The 21,719-nt window shown below is 38.9% G+C and overlaps 1 non-coding gene across 1 annotated transcript; it reads left to right on the forward strand.

Moving 5' to 3' along the window:
* The first annotated feature begins 19,217 nt into the window (after positions 1-19,217).
* On the forward strand, positions 19,218-19,296 carry LOC131066597 (small nucleolar RNA snoR14). Its single transcript, XR_009111698.2, has one exon. It is a non-coding gene; the product is annotated as a small nucleolar RNA snoR14 (small nucleolar RNA).
* Positions 19,297-21,719: the final 2,423 nt, after the last annotated feature.

Consider the following 21,719-nt stretch of genomic DNA (forward strand, 5'->3'; position numbering starts at 1 on the left):
AAATCTGAGTGGAAATGTTCGGGACGGGGGCGCGGGCGCCACTGTCTTGATTCTGCCTCTGAAACTGCTCCGGAAATTGCTGTTTTGCAACCTGGAAAGCTGTCAAAAATGCTGAAAACTGCTATCTATCAGGAGGACCAGGGCGCCCAGTGCCCCTGTCCCAGGGACCAGGGCGCCCAGCGCCCTTGTCCTGGCAGGACCAGGGCACCCCACGCCCCTATCCTGGTCTTTTGCTCTGAAATTTGGTGTGGAGTGCTGTCTCGGTCTACTTCTTCTGGATATGCAACTTGCGGCGTCGTTCGAATTCCGAAACCTGCACTTATATCTGAAAAGGTGTGGTGGGCGGCTATATAGGGTTTTGCCTTAGTCAAACCCCCGCTTTGGTGATTTCCACCTCCACGAATAGCCAAGTTGTATTGTAAAAGTAATGTGTGTGCAGACCTTGTGTGTGTGCAAGATCCTAAAATGCAAGCAAGCAAACTAGAGCAACCTAGAAAGTAAACCCTAATTTCTTGTAAATGATAATGTAAATGCTCTAAATCAAGATGCAAAGTGATCTAAAGCATGAATAAATGATATATTGAAGCTTATGCAAAGACATGAAAACAACATGAAATCATACCCAACCCCCAAGGGGGGGGTACAAGCCAATCTTCAGTCGGTAATCTCCTATTGCTCTTCAATGTCTTCAAAGCCTTAAATGGATGAATGAAATTGATGAATGCTTGATGGATGGATGTTGAATGTTGTTGAAGTCTTCAAAGATTTGCTCTTTCGCTGCATAGAAGGCCCTTGAAACCAAAATTCTGGATCCTTTCAAATGAAGAAAGAGAGCTCTTATATATGAAACCTTAGGTCTTAATTTCAACTTTTGGCCGACCTAGAGATTGAATCTCCTGCCAATTTCTTGGGGTTAAGCTTTATTTTATGATTGGATCGCGCTCCTAAAATTTCGGGAAAAATGTCCGGGACCATGTGCACTCCGGGCGCCATGGTCCTCTCCGGGCGCCATGGTCCCGACAACTTTTCACCAAATTTTCAGGGCCGTCGGATATGATGATTTTAGAGAGAATCCCAAAGTTACAGCTGATTTCGAGATGTTTTGACCCCCGAAATCAAGCCCCTAAGTTCAAAATAGGACCTAATTAGGGTTTTTGATTAAATGATGTATTGGAAGAATAAAATGAAAGGGACACACTTTAATGAAAGGGCCCAACTTTATGATGTGGAAGATGATGAAATAGAACCTTAGACCTAATTAATTTGATTAATTAAGTGCTAAAGGAGAAATGCAATGAAAAATGCAAACTGCGCCAAGGCGGGTGCTAAACTAGGTGTGAAATTGTACTGCGTACAATTTACGACGCTACATTTAGCCCCCACTTTAGCGGTCATATGAACACTACGTGCATATGCAAGCTAAAGTACAGAAAAGTAAACATTATTTGAAAAAGGATATATCCATAAGTCTGTCGAACGAAGCCCCCAGCGGTATCTGCAGTACACAGTTAGGAACCACACCCTACAAAACACACGTTAGATCACAAAATCACCTAATGCTTACTAAGGAAGGTGATGAAAATTCGAGGGTAGCTATATGCCCCCCCCTGTTTCGGCTTGCTAATTTTAGTGAGTTGAAACAGGGTATCATGTTTACCACTTCGAATTGTTAAAGAATATTGATGACAAATGCTCACAAGAAGATTTGATATGAGATCAAAAACTAATGGAGAATCATTTGGTAAGAAAGAGGACTAAATCTCAATTCCAACACAACAAAGAGTGTGAGGATTTGAGAGTTCTCTAACACAAGATGAAGGATGTAAATGGAAACAAAATGCAAAGAGAAGAAAAGAAAGGAAAAAACCATGAATACACACATTGGTGATCCATGAGAAGAATAGTGAGAGAGAAAACATGGACTTCTCGCCCCTAGATCTTGTCTAGGTGATCCATGGGACAAAGGACATGGAAAACTAGCCCCTAGAGTCTGTCTAGGTGATCCATGTAAGGGAGGAGAGTGAGAAAGTCTAGCCTTATGCCGCTAGTTCCACTCAACCTCGTGCATGTGTGTGTAAGTGAGGTTAGAAGCACCTCATAGGAGTCTATGCCCGAGTATGCTACAACCTGTATATGTATAGTACAAAAGCGTGACATCTCGCTCTAAGAGTCTGTGCTCTAGTTCTGAGAATAATCACCTTGCATAAAAGAAAAATGGAGACATCTCGCTCTAAGAGTCTGTGCTCTGGTTCCGAGAATGACCCATTGCTCAAAAAGTGTAATGTTTATGTCATAAGCAAAGTAGAACAAGGATACCTACCTTCATCACAAAAGAAGATACCCCAAAAATGCAACAATGTCATAGATCCAAGCAAGAGAGTTCTGCACTCTTTAAGAAAGGATAAGATAGTTGAAAAGGGATATCTTGTAGTATGTGTAAAGGGGATCCTTAGAGGAGAAGAGATCTTTGTATAAAAGACACCTATCCCGAGAGGAATTGTCTTAGACAAATATAACATCTTCTAGAATAAGACAAAGAAGAGAATAAGAATGCAATACTTCCTTCTTTTGCGAGGTGAAAGTGATTCTTAATGAAGGATGATGCTCTTTTTAACCCAATTGGGAGAGTGAATTCATTATGGATGTATTTTACCGAGTGCAAAAGAGGTTGTAGTCAAGGACTTACACCTCTTGTAAGAGAGAATCCTTGAACAAACAACAACAAATGCATACAAGGAATAACATCAAGTAATAAAGTTCACACCATCCATGAAATAGGAAGAAGTGGATCCTTAGATAAAAATAAGAAAAGATCATTGTCTCCCAAGGATAAGGACAATGAGAAGGACTTACACAATCTTCTAGGGAGAGATTTAGACATAAGAAAAATGTACTACATACCCACATGAGTTCATGCAAGCAAGACATTAGTGTATGTAAAATGCTCCTCACAAGAAGTGGGTAAGGTAAGAAAGAGAATGCACATCTTCTCCCATATCTAGGAAAAGAGGATTCTAAAGAAAAGATGATCAATATTTCCACATTATTACCCCATAGGAACAAGAGATAACATAGAAAAATTAGGCTATTATGTTGCTTCAAAAATATGATTGCACTTGAAATTGTACCATCATGAATGACAATGAGCCCCCAGTAAATGAGCTACCAATGTCACATAATGATGAGCAACATAATAGCCATTAATGTTATTTAAAGACATGATAGATTGAATGAGGTATTTGAATATAACATACTGAATGCTCAATTATAAGTGAGATCAAAAACATGTATAAAATGATAAAAATTGAAGAAGAAAAGTCACAAGACATCTTAGAAGAGGGATGAATGTAATTTATTAGAGCCTTATCCTTGGAGGAAAGGACTTTATTATGAATAGGAGATAAAGATTCATAAGTGGATTTAGAAATTTGAGGGGAGTCATAAAGAGATTTGTTCATCGCCAAGATTTCCTTATGAGGGGAATGAGAGTTGATAGAAGTAGAAGATGATTTAGTTGAAGTGAGGTCACCATCACTACTAAATATAGCATTCACATTGAGAGATGGTCTTTTAGATGCTTTGGTGGGCTTAGAAAGATTATATCCAAGTCCAAATGAATATCCATGCATGTTATGTTCTAAAGGAACTTTAATTCCTTGTTCATTTGCGCCACAACCATTTCCACTATAGCCACTCTTAGCCAAAATATGAAAACCACAACCATAACGATTAGCCATTTCAGAAAGAAAAGGTGGTTTTTCATAAGACAAAGAATCAAATTCTTCAGAATTAGAGGTGTGAGGAGAAGAAGTTTGAGAAGCAGCCACAAAATTATTGCTCATAGGTTCAGGTAAGACTGATTGATTTCTAGTTTCTTCCTTCTTTTAAACTTTAAGCTCTCTAGGAGGAACCCTATACTCACCTACAAAGGTGGGATTAAAATCAAGAGATCCCCAATCGTCTTCTGTGAGAACCTTCTCAGGATCAAAAGCCTTTTCATGTGTAGATTCAAGTTGAGAAGAATCTTCTTCAGGAACTTCAGACTCATCCATAGGTATCTTGTTTAACAAGTCATCGCTAGAAGAGGAAGGCTTAGAAGAACTCCCTTTGGAAGTAGATGTTTGCAAACAAGCTTGAAAATTAGTATCACCTATCAAGGTATATGTCTTATTGTTGTAAATAAATTTAACTTGTTTATGCAATGTAGAGGGGACAACTTGCATACTGTGAATCCAAGGTCTCCCTAATAACAAGTTGTATGTTAGATTTCCCGACATAACATGGATAGGAGTAGGCAAAGTAACAGGTCCCACTGTGATGGGTAAGGTGATAATACCTAATGAAGACTTAGCCACATTATCAAAGCCTCGAATGGGATGAGAGTCAGGCTCAATAAGGGATGTATCCACATTCATCTTATGCAATAGATTAATGCTACATACATTAAGGCCAGAACCATTATCTACCAGTGTTCGTCTTATAGCAGTGTCATTTATGATAACCACAATCATCAAGGGATCATATTGATGTTGAATTTCACTAGTAGGCAACTCATCTTGAGTAAACACAATTTGAGCTTTAGGATTCATCACAGAGTTAACCAAAGACACTATATTACTAGATGTATTAGGTGGAGGAACATTCAAATCTTTCAAGGCATCTTGTAACATTCCATGATGAGCGGAAGAAGTTTGGATCAAATCCCAAAGGGATATCTTAGCAGGAGTAGTTTTAAGTTGCTCTATGAGATCATAGTCCTTACTAAGCATTTGTGAAATACGAGGAGCTTGAGGAAGAATAGGTTGGGAAGGAGGAAGTGAAGTTGGGATAACTGGAGAAGGATTAGGTTGCCTATTGTTTCTTGTGTTATAGGTATGGGCAACCGCATGATAACTCTCTCTAGTCAGTTGCTTAGCATACTCATAAGGGCTCTTAGTAGAATAACCTCCTTGCACAGTAATAATAGGTTTCTTAGGGGTGCAAAAAGAATTATTAGCATAACCACCTTGAACCACTAAGATAGGCTTATTTAAAGGTTGAGAATTTTGAGAAGGACAAGCACCTTGGACAGTGAAGAGAGGTTTGTTAGGTGTTTCATTCACATGTATCAAATTGATTGAGGATGGTTTAGAGGAATGAACAAAAGTGTTGGAAGAATTGTTGATAGTCTTCTCTTGCACTAAAATCTCATCACGGATTAAATCAATTTTAGGAGAGAGACAAGGGGTAGGCATTGATGTTCTAGTAGGAAGAGTAATACTAGGAAAGGTCATATCATCCTCTATCATCAAAGGATCTACATGGGGAATAAACTCTCTAGGAGAAGGATCAACATTTCTCTCTAAAGTCTCACTCTTGAGAGGGAGATCTTTGAAAGAGATGTTAACCATCTTGCCTTGAACTAGGGTTTCCTTATGAATAGAACCAAGTTGAGGAGAGGGAGATGCTTTATTTTTAGAGGGAGAATGATTGAGATTCAAGGAAGGTGAGAAACTATCAAGGGAGTTTTCAATCTTAATTTCATCCCCTTTGGCTAGGGTTCTCTCATGGGGTAGAGAATAATCTACACCTTCTTCTAATGGTTCATCCCAAATAGCGAAGTTGTTGAAAGGAATGTTTTAAGTATTGTCAATTTCGGGAGAGGAGATAACATTGTTTATTAATTCCTCATCCTTAGGAGGGAGAGCATCAATAGATGTGTTAAACTCATCCTCTTTCCTTAAAATATGTTCAATATGATCTTTAGGGGAGAGAGAATTAAGGAAATTGCTTATTATTTCATCTTCTTTCTCTAAGGGATGCTTATGGGTAAGACAAACTTTAGGAGAAGGGTAAGCATTTATCATTAATTCATCATCTCTAGTGGGAATTTTGTTGAAAAAGGAAATGCCATCACTAGGAAATGTAGGGATAATGTCATCTTCTTGCACAAAAGGATCCTTATGAAGGGAGTGTTTTTTAGGAGGAACATGAACACATGTCTCCAAAGATTCATGCTTAGGAAGGAGATCTTTGAAAGAAGTGTTCATAACCTCTTGTTGCACTAACATGCCCCCATTGGAAGGACCAACTTTAGGAGAAAATAAGTCAATGTCCATCAATGCCTTTTCACTTAGAGAGGCATCATGTAGGGAAGGTCAAGTAAAATTAAGAAAGGTGTTTATGATATCATTCTCTTCCTCTAGGATAGCTAAATAGGAAGGGCACATTTTAGGAGAATTGTCAAGATCACTCTTAAAGTCTTCATCCTTAGAGCATGGGAGAGTCTCAAAGGGATTGGTAGCAACTCTTTTAGGCACTAAAATGTTGTTATAGATGGGGGGAGGTTCTTTAGGAGAAGGAAAAATTGAAACAAGGGAAGCTAACCCATTATCACATCTATGAAATGAATGCATCATGACAACAATTTTCCTCTTTCAAATGATAACACATGCAAAATAGAAGGAAATGTTTAATTTTAACCAATGCAAGCACTTAGAATGTAGATTTAGAAAATGAAATTTATGATTCAAATGAGTTCCTAAATCAGATTTGAAATTAGTGATCCCAATTAAGCTATCCACAAGTTCAACTTTGAATTGAAAAATTAGGGTTTTAGCAAAAATTTCCTCTAAATTTTTGAATCTTGTAAGAAATTAAAACTTGTAAATACAAATTTGAATTTGAAATAGCATAAACACTCAAATTTGAAAACATAAATCAGAATTAGAGAAGATTGGAGTTCACGTCGGGTTCACCAAAATGTGTGGGGGAAAAAGTGACACTAAGCAAACATGCCCTAATCTCACTTTTCAATCACACACTTGTGGAATACGAAAGAGCCTAGAGGTATCACACAATTGGCTACTTCTTTTTATGGAAGAGAGAGCCACGGGCTACCTATTAGGATTTCTATTCCTTTGTTGTAATTGAAAGATAAAATGATGCAAGTTCAATTCCTAACCCCAAAGTGCAAGTACGAACTAATAACAAGATTGCAGAATTGAACTTAAACAATGGAAAGCTGTAAACACAAGGACAAGACAAGAATGCAAATAGGTATCTGGAGTCAAAATCTGAGTGGAAATGTTCGGGACGGGGGTGCGGGCGCCACTGTCCTGATTCTGCCTCTGAAACTGCTCCGGAAATTGCTGTTTTGCAACCTGGAAAGCTGTCAAAAATGCTGAAAACTGCTGTCTGTCAAGAGGACCAGGGCGCCCAGCGCCCTTGTCCCAGGGACCAAGGCGCCCAGTGCCCTTGTCCTGGCAGGACCAGGGCACCCCACGCCCCTGTCCTAGTCTTTTTCTCTAAAATTTGGTGTGGAGTGTTGTCTCGGTCTGCTTCTTCTGGATCTGCAACTTGCGGCGTCGTTCGAATTCCGAAACCTGCACTTATATCTGAAAAGGTGTGGTGGGCGGCTATATAGGGTTTTGCCTTAGTCAAACCCCTGCTTTGGTGATTTCCACCTCCACGAATAGCCAAGTTGTATTGTAAAAGTAATGTGTGTGCAGACCTTGTGTGTGTGCAAGATCCTAAAATGCAAGCAAGCAAACTAGAGCAACCTAGAAAGTAAACCCTAATTGCTTGTAAATGATAATGTAAATGCTCTAAATCAAGATGCAAAGTGATCTAAAGCATGAATAAATGATATATTGAAGCTTATGCAAAGACATGAAAACAACATGAAATCATACCTAACCCCCAAAAGAGGGGTACAAGCCAATCTTCAGTCGGTAATCTCCTATTGCTCTTCAATGTCTTCAAAGCCCTAAATGGATGAATGAAATTGATGAATGCTTGATGGATGGATGTTGAATGTTGTTGAAGTCTTCAAAGATCTGCTCTTTCGCTGCATAGAAGGCCCTTGAAACCAAAATTCTGGATCCTTTCAAATGAAGAAAGAGAGCTCTTATATATGAAACCCTAGGTCTTAATTTCAACTTTTGGCCGACCTAGAGATTGAATCTCCCGCCAATTTCTTGGGGTTAAGCTTTATTTTATGATTGGATCGCGCTCCTAAAATTTCGGGAAAAATGTCCGGGACCATGTGCACTCCGGGCACCATGGTCCTCTCCGGGCGCCATGGTCCCGACAACTTTTCACCAAATTTTCAGGGCCGTCGGATATGATGATTTTAGAGAGAATCCCGAAGTTACAGCTGATTTCGAGATGTTTTGACCCCCGAAATCAAGCCCCCAAGTTCAAAATAGGACCTAATTAGGGTTTTTGATTAAATGATGTATTGGAAGAATAAAATGAAAGGGGCACACTTTAATGAAAGGGCCCAACTTTATGATGTGGAAGATGATGAAATAGAACCTTAGACCTAATTAATTTGATTAATTAAGTGCTAAAGGAGAAATGCAATGAAAAATGCAAACTGCGCCAAGGCGGGTGCTAAACTAGGTGTGAAATTGTACTGCGTACAATTTACGATGCTACAATACTCCATCTCATAGTATTTAGATATGTCGACATGTATGTGGTTTAGTTCATTTTTAAAGATATAATATTTAGGTTGATTTATATTATTTGAAGTTTGATTTGAGCATATAAGGTTGTGCATATTAATTGTTGGCATTGTGTTGTCATTGATGTCCACCAGTATAGGATGGCAACCAGTATGGGAGATGTATGTGAAGTGTTGTCATTGATGTCATCTGGTATTACTGTCATGGATGACAACCACAATGTGTGTAGTTGAGGCCAACCGGTATGCAAGCTAGAGTTAACGGTATACAAGTTGTTGTTGAGAATGAAGAAATTGGTACCCGGTGAACAAGTGGATGAACATGTTAGTATACATGTTTGTACTAACCGGTAAGATGATGATCAGTAAGACTGTAGAGTGCATAGGTCACCGGTATGCTAGTATGATGCCATCTAGCAGGACTCCCACTGGCAAACGATGTTGTCCCTAGAATAAGAGAAGACTGAAGAAGGAATGTTGCTTAAGGATTGTAGGGAAATTGCATTTGCCCAATAACAGGGAAGTCACACCATTGGCCACCAGATGACATAGTTCCTCTCCCATTGGTGATTGGCAGATTGTGAACCACGGTGTATCTACCTCCACCGACCGGATGATATGTGTAAGCCTCCAACATGTGAGATCGGTGATGTGCACCTGATCAACAGAGTAAGCAGATGAGCCACCAGAACAAACAAGGAGTGGTGAATTTGTCACTTTGACGAATCGACAGAGAGGAAAACCTGCCAGATGAAGGAGAAGGAAAGGTTTAGCTACAGACAGAGAGTGCAACCAAAATGCAGATGGAGTTTGATGCAAGGATAGTTGAATACTGCTTGCATGATGTTATCATGCATGTTACCAACATGAAGGCAGATGTAGTATCCACCAATAAATAGGGCTACCAGTATGCTAGAGAGAACACAAGTGAAAGGCTCTCTTCATATAAAGATGAACATGCTGATTTGAAAGGACAATGACTGATCAATATGATACACCAACAACACGGAGATGAGAACCGATATGTGTGATGATTGGGCTGAAATGATCCACTGGCACAAGGAAGGTTAAGGTATGAAGGTTAACCAGTAAGGCAAGATATACCGACAGGGTTAGAGAACTGGTAATATGAAGCATACACTGATTGTGTGTAATTGGTCGGTGACCATGATGGATCGACATAGCGAGCTAAGGTGGATGTCGACAAAGGTGCCACATGGAGTCGAGGTAGCGAATATACATGCTATAGTAGATAGAGTGTGCACCAACGAGGTTGTTGCAGAGTCGGTCGATATTAAATGAAGACCCCATAAATCATGAGATGTGTTGCAGAGGTGTGCAACTCAAGGAAGGTCAAACATAGGTGATCGAAGGGAGGCATTGATTGATGCAAAATGTTTAGGTGCAGAACAATGTTGGTGATGCAATTTGTTGAACCATTTATGGTGATTGACCAAGTGCCTTTTCGACAAACTGTCTATGTTTGCTAAACTTAGCAAACGTGTATTGGAAGGCGTGAGATTGGTAGAGTTTGATTGATTTATTGCAAGTGGTCAACTCTGGAAGGAGGTCTGATTGGATTTGGTTTGCCTCAAGGTCGATGAAGAAACCCTAACTGCTTGAAGTTTGAATTGTTTTTTGGTGGGAAGACTTGTTTATAAATATGCAAGTCAAAATCGATAAAGTCGTGCTGTTGGAGGATTCTGCCAAAATATGTGATGTCAGTTGAAAAAAAAGGATTTATCTAACTGTGAGAGTTAAGCAACTGAGCATTTGGAGGTGCAACCGGTAAGAAGGCTTAGCAAGGGACTAACCGGTAAAGGTCTGAGATTCTGATAAGCTGAAAGAAGTGCATCAGTCAAGACAATTGGTAGTGTTAGGATCGACAATAAAGAAGCAACAACAGGAAAGGATTGAGAAGGGTTTAACTGGTACTGTGGAAGTAACCGGTAACCAGGTGGAAAGGCAGACAACTGGTAGAGCTTGAACCAGTAAGGGAGCTACAGTGAGTAGAGGTGAGCAGAGGAAGAGAGTGAGAGGAGAGCAGACAAGGCAGAGGTGAGAAGAGGAAGAGAATGAGAGGAGAGTAGACAAGGCAGAGGCTGAGTAGAGGAAGAGTTAGAGAAAGTGAGAAGAGAACCGACAAAGAGTAGAGCATAGGTGGACCGGTGAAGAGACATATTTGTGAGGCTACATAACTCATTTGTAACCAGATTATAATTATTGTATTGATTTTGTCTATTGTATCTCATTGAGTTGGAGCTCAGTGTAGGGGTTGGTGCTCCTTTGGTTTGGTACCCATAAATTAAGTAGGGGTTGGTGCTCCTTGGGTTGGTGCCCTAAATCAGGAGTGGTGCTCCTTAGGTTGGTGCCCTAAATGTTGTAACCAGTGTTTTCATTGTGAGGCTGGATTATAGCAGTAGACTCCACCAGCTATTCTCACCGAGGTTTTTCCCATCTTGGGTTTTCCTCATACATACTGGTGTCATGTGATGTGCCTTTGTGTGATTTCATTGTGAAGTTTTGCATTATCTCACTGGTAGGTTTACTTGTGTTTGCTTTGCTAACCAGTACTCACTCTTAGGATCAAAAGGTGAAAGAGTTTTTGGAAACCACTGATTCACCCCCCTCTCAGTGGTATATTGTGTTCAACAATTGGTATCAGAGCCTAGGTTCCCAGTTGATAAGCTTTCTCCAGCCTGGGTAGATTCTGGTATTAGGAAACAATGGTTAAGTTTGAGTCAATCCTAGCTCTGGTGTTTAATGGATCTAATTATTCCATTTGGTGTTGCAAAATGGAAGTCTATCTATCCTCTTTAGGATATGATGTTTGGATGTCAGTTGTTAATGGTCTCCCTAGTCATGTCAGTCCTCCCACCAGTTCAGAAGCAGAAAGAAGATACTGGTATAATGATAAAGCAATGAAGGCTACACTTTGTGGGCTCTCGGATGATGTTTCCTCATAGGTGGACAGATGCAAATCGACAAAGAGTTTGTGGGACAAGTTGAAGAAGCTTTATGGAAATGAACCTAGCACTACAGAACTTGTTTATGGAAGCAAGAAGATCAATGAAACAAGCACATGTGCAGATGATGTAGATAGATCAGCTAGCTATTGCAGCATAAATGATGAAGAAGGAATGCACCTCTTCATGACTCAAGAGACAAAAATTAAGGATCGCACATTAGAAGGTGACAATGCAGATAAATATCACTGGCAAGATGTGTTTGGGAGTGATAGTGAAGATGAAGCCGATATTAACCTTGAAGGTGAACTGGTAAGTGCACTAGAAGAACTGCAAAATGTTAGAAATGAATTTAAGAATTATAAAAAATCAATTCATGATGAATGCAGTCAGTTGAGAATATGCCTTGAGGAATCAAACAAGAATATCAACTTGTTGATAACTCAACTTGAAGAGGCCAAAGGTATGGCTGATGATTTGAAATCAGTCTTGGATGCCAAGGAGAGAAGATGTGAGCAGCTAAAACTAGAAGTGGAGAAAAAGGAGAAAGAATGTCAGGACCTAAAAGGAGAAATGGAGAGCATCAGGAAAGACCTTGAGAAGTGTCAAGATGAGCTCAAGGTAAGGATCCGGTATGATGGCAACATTGAAGCCTTGGACAAAATGTTGAGCAAACAAAAACACTCCAAGGATACTAGAGGATTAGGATATGCTGTTGGTGAATGATCCACAAGCAAGGATGTCTCCCAAAAGGACATTCTGTTTGTTTCCTCTAATGGAGATAACAAGGGCCAGACCTTCACAATCCAAAGTGTACCAAGAAAGAAGGTTGACCTAATTGTAACCGGTGAGGACTTGAGGCGAAAGATGAAGATCGGTGCAAAAAGAAGAAATAATGCAGATCCTAAAAGAAAAAGAAAGCTGAGAGAAGATAGGTTCACCAGAAAGAAGAATATAAGAAGCCAGCCTAAAAGATTCCCCGTCGGTGGAAGACAAAGAGATGCAGCACCCCGAAGAAGTAGAAGTGGAGAAGCCAAACCAGCAAGATCACCTCATGTTTGGCAAAATAAATTTGTAAGTAATATGTCTCCATTCTCTGGTTACTGTTTTGCTTGCAAAGGATGTGGCCATAGGGTAGAGGAATGCAAAATGATGTCTAGGAATAGAAAAGGTGTTCTTCCTAGGAATAGAAATTTAGTTTGTAAAAGATATAATGCTTTTGGGCATAGAACATCAGAATGTAGAAACATGCATAAGCTCACTCTCGTTTGTGCTAACCAGAGTCCATTTGCTACTTCAAGAAATATAAATTATATATGTTATAACTGCAATGTATCTGGCCATAGAAGTAATGAGTGCAGGAAGAAGATGATTCATGCACATGGCAGCCGACATAACATCTATGCCTAAAGGAGAACCGCTCTTGCAATATCGCGAAGTCAATTGAAACCGATAGCGGGCTACAATGGCATGACCCTGAGAAGAAGATCAAACTGGTCTAATAGAAGGCCTTCCAATCATTGAGTTGGGATAAATGCAGTATGCTTCTATGGCGATGTATCTAGTCATACTATAGAACTTGTTAAAGCAAAGACCTATCAACAGAAGAAGATGAGACCTGCTCCAAAGGCTACAAATGAGAAGAGGAGGGAGTCCAAACATGTATGGAGGAAGAAGGAAGAGAACATGACCATGGAACGACACTATGTATTCAATGCACAAGTTATATCTCCTAAAGTTTAAAGGAGATGCAGATCCTTAGGGGGAGCTACATGTTGATAAGATCATTCACCCCCAATATTGAGAAGGACAAAGATTAAGGACGGGCAGTTAACAACATGAGGGAGAAGTTGAGATGAAAAAGTGTGTACAATTAGTATGTTGGCTACACATTCACACAGGCGAGATGGATCATTGCTGCAAGTGTCAAAGTGGGATGTGACACCGGAAGGAGGGCTAGTGGACAAAGTATACTGGCATAAATATTGGATTGGTACAGTAAACCAACATGTACAATATGTTACCGGTAATGAAGAATAGGTGTTACAATGCATTCCGATAACACTGTAGTGGCTCTGGTGGCTTGGAAAGAATAAATTTGCCTTGGGCAATATTGGAGAAGTATTGTCTGGTAATGTGTTGAACCGGTAATTGATTTCATGTACACATCATGATGAGTCAACCGGTTGGATAGGTGACATGTTGCTGATGTAAGCTGGTATTGTGGTCATGGAAGAGGATGTCACAAGATTGTGATGGACCTCATGGAAGTGGTAGATCATCTGCAGTTCACAGATGCTCACTTATACCGGTACAAGGTGTAGATTGAAGCACCAGATTAGGACCTGACATGCTTAGAAGACCAGAGATCTATGGTTTAGGGGGAGTTCACAATCATACCCTCTATTTGATATCAGACATACTGAACCCAGTGGCAGATCAAACAGTTGTTTGTCCATACCAGTATGTCAGTGACTTTGGGAAGGTGCCTATTCAATTTGTCTATCTATCAAAGTCACAATCAAGTTACCCAAGAGTATAATAGAATAGGAAAAGAATGTGCTCATTTGTCAATAAGCCACTGGGTGATAGGAATTACAGTCTGGGTTATAGGTAGAACAACCTGTAAAGTAGGAGAAAAGGGCTCACTTAACCGGTTGTGATCACAAAGAGGGAGAGTTACCTGCACAGGGGGAGAATATATCAGATTGGTACCTGATTGCTACTAACAGTTTGGTGTCAGTGCAACCTCCATAGATTAAGAGTGTACCATTGGTATTAGACTGCTATATAGGATTGGGGTCAGTTGATGTCTGAACCCTCCATCTCAAGTGTTGTTGTGTGAGATGATGCAATGCATAGCGGTAAAAAATGGAGAAGCAACCAGTAGGAAGAGGGAAAAATAATGTCTGTTCTATACCGGATGCCAATGCCCTTTACCATTGTTGTCAAAGGGGGAGAGAGAGTCTGTAGTATGTCGGATACTACATGTGTTGACATCAATGCCAAAGTGGGAGATCGTTGGCATTGTGTTGTCATTGATGTCAACTGGTATAGGAAGGCAACCGATATGGGAGATGTATGTGCAATGTTGTCATTGATGTCATCTGGTATTACTGTCATGGATGACAACCAATAGTGTGTGCAGTTGAGGCCAACTGGTATGCAAGCTAGAGTCACTGGTATACAAGGTGTTGTTGAGAATGAAGAAACCGGAACCCGATGAATAAGTGGATGAACATGTTAGTATACATGTTGGTACTAACCGGTAAGATGATGACTAGTAAGACTGCAGTGTGCACAGGTCACTGATATGCTAGTATGATGCCATCTAGTAGAACTCCCATTGGTAAATGATGGTGTCTTTGGAAGAAGAGAAGATTGAAGAAGGAATTCTACTTGAGGATTGTAGGGAAATTTCATTCGCCAAATAATAGGGAAGTCACGCCATTGGCCAACAACTGACATAGTTCCTCTCCCACTGGTGACTGGCAGATTGTGAACCACGGTGTATCTATCTCCACCGACTAGATGATATGTGTGAGCCTCCAACATGTGAGATCAGTGATGTGCACCTAATCAACAGAGTAAGAAGATGAGCCACCGAACAAACAAGGAGTGATGAGTTTATCACTTTGACAAACCGACAAAGAGGAAAACTTTCCAGATGAAGGAGAAGGAAAGGTTCAGCTACAAACAAAGAGTACAACTAGAATGCAAATGTAGTTTGATGCAAGGATAGTTGAAGACTGCTTGCATGATTTTATCATGCATGTTACTGGCATGAAGGCAGATGTAGTGTCTACCAGTAAACAGGGCTATCGGTATGCTAGAAAATACACAAGTGAAAGGCTCTCTTCAGATGAAGATGAACATGTTGATTGGAAAGGACAATGACCAATCAATATGATACACCACCAACATGGAGATGAGAGCCAATTTGTGTGATGATCGGGCTGAAATGATCCATCGACACAAGGAAGGTGAAGGTATGAAGGTTAACCAGTAAGGAGAGATATACCAGCAGGGTTAGAGAACCGGTAGGCAAAGAGGGACTGGTAGTATGAAGCATACAATCATTGTGTTTAATTGGTCGATTACCATGATGGATCAACATAGTGAGCTAAGATGGATGTCGACAAAGGTGCCACGTGGAGTCGAGGTAGCGGACATGCATGGAGAAGTAGATGGAGTGTGCATCGACGAGGTTGTTGCAAAGTTGGTCGACATTAAATGCAAACCTCATTTATCATGGGATGTGTTGCAGAGGTGTGTGACTCGAGGAAGGTCGAGCAGAGGTGATCGAAGGGAGGAATCAATCGATGCGAAACGTTCAGGTGCAGAACGAGGTCGGTGATGCAATCTGTTGAACCATTTATGGTGATTGACGAAGTGCCTTTTCGACAGACTGTTTATGTTTGCTAAACTTAGCAAATGTGTATTAGAAGCCGCGAGTTTGGCAAAGTTTGATTGATTTATTACAAGTGGTTGATCTCTGGAAGGAGATCTAATTGGATTTGGTTTGCCTCAAGGTCGATGAAGAAACCTTGACCACTTGAAATTTGAATTGGTTTTTGGCAGGAAGACTTGTTTATAAATATGCAAGTCAAAATCGATGAGATCGTGCTATTGGAGGATTCTGCCAGAAGGTGTGATGCCAGTTGAAAGAAAAGGATTGATATAACTATGAGAGTTAAGCAACTAAGCATTTGGAGGTGCAACTAGTAAGAAGTCTTAGCAAGGGACTAACCAGTAAAGGTCTGAGATTCTGATAAGCTACAAGAAGTGCATCAGTCAAGACAACCGGTAGTGTTAGGACTGACAGGAAAGAAGCAACAACATGCAAGGATTGAGAAGGGTTTAACCGGTATTGTGGAAGTAATTGGTAACTAGGTGGAAAGGTAGACAACTGGTAGAGCTTGAACCAGTAAGGGAGCTATAGTGAGTAGAGGTTATCAAAGGAAGAGAGTGAGAGGAGAGAAGACAAGGTAGAGGTGAGCAGAGGAAGAGAGTGAGAGGAGAGTAGACAAGGTAGAGGTTGAGTAGAGGAAGAGTTAGATAGGGTGAGAAGAGAACCGATAGAGAGTAGAGCAGGGGTGGAGTGGTGAAGAGACATATCTGTGAGGTTACATAACTCATTTGTAACCAGATTATAATTATTGTATTGATTTTATCTATTGTATCTCATTGAGTTGGAGCTCGGTGCAGGGGTTGGTGCTCCTTTGGGTTGGTTCCCATAAAATCAGTAGGGGTTGGTGCTCCTTGGGTTGGTGCCCTAAATAAGGGGTTGGTGCTCCTTGGGTTGGTGCCCTAAATCAGGAGTGGTGCCCTAAATGTTGTAACCAGTGTTTTTTGTATATGGTGAAAAGTGGATTAACAATATTGAAAGACTAAATGGATTCAACCACAAAACCCTAGCCTAACAACAACAAAGCTCCACCATAACATATGAAGATTACCTAAGACAATGCAAATCAAATGAAATCACAAAGATTACACCATTACATGTCCAATAGGGTTTGGATCTCCATTCTTCCTATCTCCATTGATCTTGCTTGATATATTTGCTCTCAGATTTTATATGTGCACAAGAGCTCAACAAAGAACAGAAATGTGGTTGCAAGTAGGATTGCATATGAAAGTTCAAAAGCGTAGTGTAGTCGAGTCATAAGCGGGGGGTTGGAATGCATAGATTGATTAGGGTTAATAATGAAGGAAGCATCTCCTTATATAGAAGCCACTATATGAAATGGAGGGATAAGATTGAGAGGTGTAAAAGAGGTTGGCTATGATTAGAGGGTAGGTAAAGAAAATAATAAAATAATGAGAGGGTAGGTAGTGTATGAATTAAGAGATGAATGACATGTGTCATAGGTAGAAAAGGTTAATGAATTAATTAAATAAATAAAGATTCATTTAATTAATAGAGGAAGTGGGATCAATTAAATAAATACAATATTTATTTAATTTAAGAAAAGGATAATTTAAATAAATAAATGTATTTATTTAAATGAGAAATAAAGCTAGAAGAGGATAAATGAATTAATTAAATAAATAAGAATTTATGTAATTAATAGAAGTATTAGGCTAAAGTAATTAAATAAATAAATAAATTTATTTAATTAGACATGACAATTTTAGGTGTCTACATTTTCATTGTGAGGCTGGATTGGAGCAAGAGACTCCACCAGCTATTCTCACAGAGGTTTTTCCCATCTTGGGTTTTCCTCGTACATACCGATGTCATGTGACGTGCCTTTGTGTGATTGCATTGTGAAGTCTTGCATTATCTCACCGGTAGGTTTACTTGTGTTTGCTTTGCTAACCGATGCTCACTCTTAGGATCAAAAGATGAAAGAGTTTTTGGAAACCATTGATTCACCCCCCTCTCAGTGGTACATTGTGTTCAACATAATAAGGAGAGTCTTAGGTTGTTTTAAAATAATCTAATGTAAGAAAGAAATCAAATTATTAAAAAAATAATAGTAAAGAGTATAAAGACCAAAAATATTCATTATTAGATTAGCATTTTATTTTAGCATTGAACATCATTGCCTCACTTTTTGAAGTGTCTTCAATCTTGTTCCAACATAATTGAAACAATATAGTAGGAATCAACTATAATTGGGAAAAGATATATGATCCCTCACTTATTAGTAGGTCCTAATGATGCACATTATCATCATGTTTTTTAAATATCAAAGGTGAATTTACTTTTGAAGGTTCTTGGAACAAGGATTAGTGTTACACATAAACAAATAGTAGTTTTATCATTAGTTGTGACTTAAATATTTAACTATTGGTTTATGAGTATTAAATCAAGGCAAGGTCAAGTCCACACTTTTATAAATGAAGGTCATCTATGCAACTGTTATCCAAACATTCATTAAAATTGACCTTGAATCTACCATAGTTATAGGTATAAGATATAATACATGATTTATATGTAGAAATCCCTATAATTAGCTATAATCATATGTCAAAGACTAGTTTTGTGTGTGTTGGGGGGGGGGGGGGGTGTTAATTCTCTTATGCCTCCTTTGTTATTTTCTATATTAAATGCTTAATTAATGAACTATATGGTTAGGCTCAACTTTACATTCTAAGGTTTCATATTGCTCATTATCAATTCAATTAACATACCTTGGATAAAAATTATAGGAAGCATTTTAGTTCCTCACATGAGTTGGTAAAATCAAGTAACTTACATGATTATCATTTTAGGGTGATAATTTTGATGTGTTTATGTAGTTTTGATCATGCATACTACTTAGTGATGATTCTACTTCTTCATATTGTGGTGATTTGGATGACAATGGGTGTATTTCAATGGTACTTGTTTTCTTATTTTTTTGCATCTAATATTTTATGTCATGTACATCTATGGCCTTTGATGCTTATTCTTTGTTATATCATTATATATAGCTTTGAATGTTGACTTTACTTCATGTCTCCTTCCTCCAATAGTCATTCCTAAGGTAGATTTAAGGATTCATCCATGTGATAGATTGGTATTTCTAGTTTTGATGTTCCTCCCCTATCCCTTGGTGTTCACAATTTTTCTCATTCTGAACACAAGCCACTTGTATTTATAGTATTTCAATCTATAAGAGGTGTTATCCCTTATATTCCTCCATCTTATAGGCCTCTTATGTTGTGTGGAGTATTTATTCTATTAATCCTATACCTCTTATTTCTAAAATTTATAAGGTTGTTGGACATACATACCAAGGAATAGAAAGGGTTTAAAAAGATATATTAATTAAACCAAAAATGCATCATAGCAAGGAAATGTTTACTAGTCAATTTGATGATCAAAGACATTTGTCAATCCATTGAAAATTATTAATGTTATTTCATATCCCAATAGGTTTTGATTGACAAGGCTTACTTAATGGAATTGAGGAGAAAGAGGGGCGAGAATGATGCTGTCGTGCCCTCCTAGGGTTTTTTTTGTAGGATTTGGTCGTAGAACAAGAGGTGGTGGCGACAACATCTCCTCCTCATACAGTGGCACAGGAGGAAAGGGATGATGTCCCTGGGAAAAGACCTATGCAAAAGTGCTTTTTGGTGAAGGCATCATTAGCAATCCACCTAGCTGCAACGCCTTCAGCAAGGGTTTTTTTCAAAAGGAGAATCGGGAAGCAGTAAGTAGGGGGAAGGAATCTTTGTTCGCAAGATATGGAGGAATTTCTTCAATGGATAATATGAAGAATGAGAAGAGTTGGGATAAACCTCAAGCTATCAAGTTGGAAGAAAGACATATAGTGAACCTAGGGGCGAAGGTGGTAAATGAAGTTAAAGAAAATGAGAAATATTTCTCTAAGTTGGGTCTGATATGGAGATTCAAGGGGTTTTGGCCGAGTTTGAGTGAACTCCACAAATGGATCACAACATTCTGGAAACCCATACTGGATGGGGATGTCTATATTTTCTTGAGGGCGAGAGGGCACTTTGTGGTTGTTTTTGACAATGACCTAGATAGGAGAAAGGTCCTCTGTGATTATCAATGGAGTTGGGAGGACATGTTTATGCTACTTATGGAACTATGGTATCTAGCCTTCAACCCTTCCACAAAATCTTTCAACAAAGTTCCAATGTGGGTAAGACTTCCATACCTCCCTTTGCGGTTTTGGTTTGAAGAGTGTTTTGAGGCTATTGGTGATTCATTAGGAAAATTTTTGGGAGTGGATGACAGGTCCTTTAGTTTTCAGCACATAACCTTTGCCCGTATATTGGTTGAGATGGATCTAAATAAGGGATTACCGGTGGATTTATTATTGAAATTTGGAGAAGGTAATTGGCTGCAACACGTAGATTATGATGGTATACCATTTATATGTCACCAATGCTTCCATTTGGGTCCGATAGCAACATGTTGTGAAGAGAGAAAACCAAAAAAATAGAGATTGTGGTGGAAAGATGTTTCCACTAAGTGGTGGAAAAGGATAGTCAAAATGACCCCCCTCATGATCCAAAGGAGATTGACATTGCTTGTGACACATACCAGAGTGAATATACTCCTTGCAAACCAGAGGGAGCTCCTGGGAGTTTGGAAAATGCTAGTGTTTATACAGGTTCTAGAGATAGCAAATCTGGGAAGGGTAGTAACCAAGGATCGATTACTTGTCCAAAGGTAGGGGTTTGTGTTGGTGTGGAGAATAATGGAAAACAAGATTATGCAAGAAGTCCGAAGACTAAAAGGCTTCTTGGAGATGAATCCAAGACAGAGGGGTAGGAAGATAGGGACATAGCAGAAGGGTGGATAGAGGTGAAGAGGAAGAGAGACAAGAGGTTTAAGGAAGAGGTTTCATTCAATATGCTTCTCCAGTCTCATAATAAGGGCGAGACCAAATCTAATATTTAATGATTGACCTATTAATGGGTCTGGAACTTTGGTACTTTTTTTGGTTTGCGGAGAGGGCTCCCTTTATGTAGCCTCACTTGGTTCGGGCCAGGATTAAATTCTGATATTTAATAAAAATCAACAAGAATTACCGATAAAAAAAAGGAAATGTTTACTAGATATATGTCACAATTTGACAATTTTTGAGATTTCTATCCCTTGTAACTAATTTTCTATATTCCTTGGGAGTGTCTAAATCACTCGTATTTGATATATTTTCCTTTGTCTTCAAATAAAATGACCTTGAGTTAGAATTTTTAGCTATTTATTGTGGACACATATCAAGCTATTTATATAAAAATTTGGGTCCTAATCTCTCTAGAGTTTATCAAGAGCTATCTTTTATTCATAATCAACTCATTTCCACACCATTTAAGAAAAATATATTTATAGAATATCTAGATTTTTGTATTCGTAAAATATATGTTTCTAAAATATCCCAAGACTTTTACAAGAATGCAAGATAGGTTAGGGACACCAATATCAAAAACTAAAATCTAAAAAAGTTATAAACACGAGGAGATCACTAGGAAAACAAAGTTGTGACCAAACACAAAAAGATAATCAACAATCAACAAAGGCCTCTCACCAAGAAATGGGAAGTTATTTGAGATTATTAATTGCCTCTGATTCTTCCTGTAGAACAAGAAGTGATCCTTAATAAATACATTCTCCAAGTGTTTAATGTCAATTTATATTTTTTCCTTGCTTAATTCCTAGATTATTTTCTCTAACTCCAGTAGGAAACTACATTTTGTGCTTATCAATCAACCAACCTTTTAGCATATGGATAATAGCTACACAATTTTAACCATGATTCTACTTAGTTTAAGGATTTCATTTAGGTCATATTTTATGGTGATCACCTCATTCTAGATACCCATAATTTTCTTATTTA

Source organism: Cryptomeria japonica, chromosome 1 (genome assembly GCF_030272615.1).
Source record: "Cryptomeria japonica chromosome 1, Sugi_1.0, whole genome shotgun sequence".
Classification (NCBI taxonomy): Eukaryota; Viridiplantae; Streptophyta; class Pinopsida; order Cupressales; family Cupressaceae; genus Cryptomeria; species Cryptomeria japonica.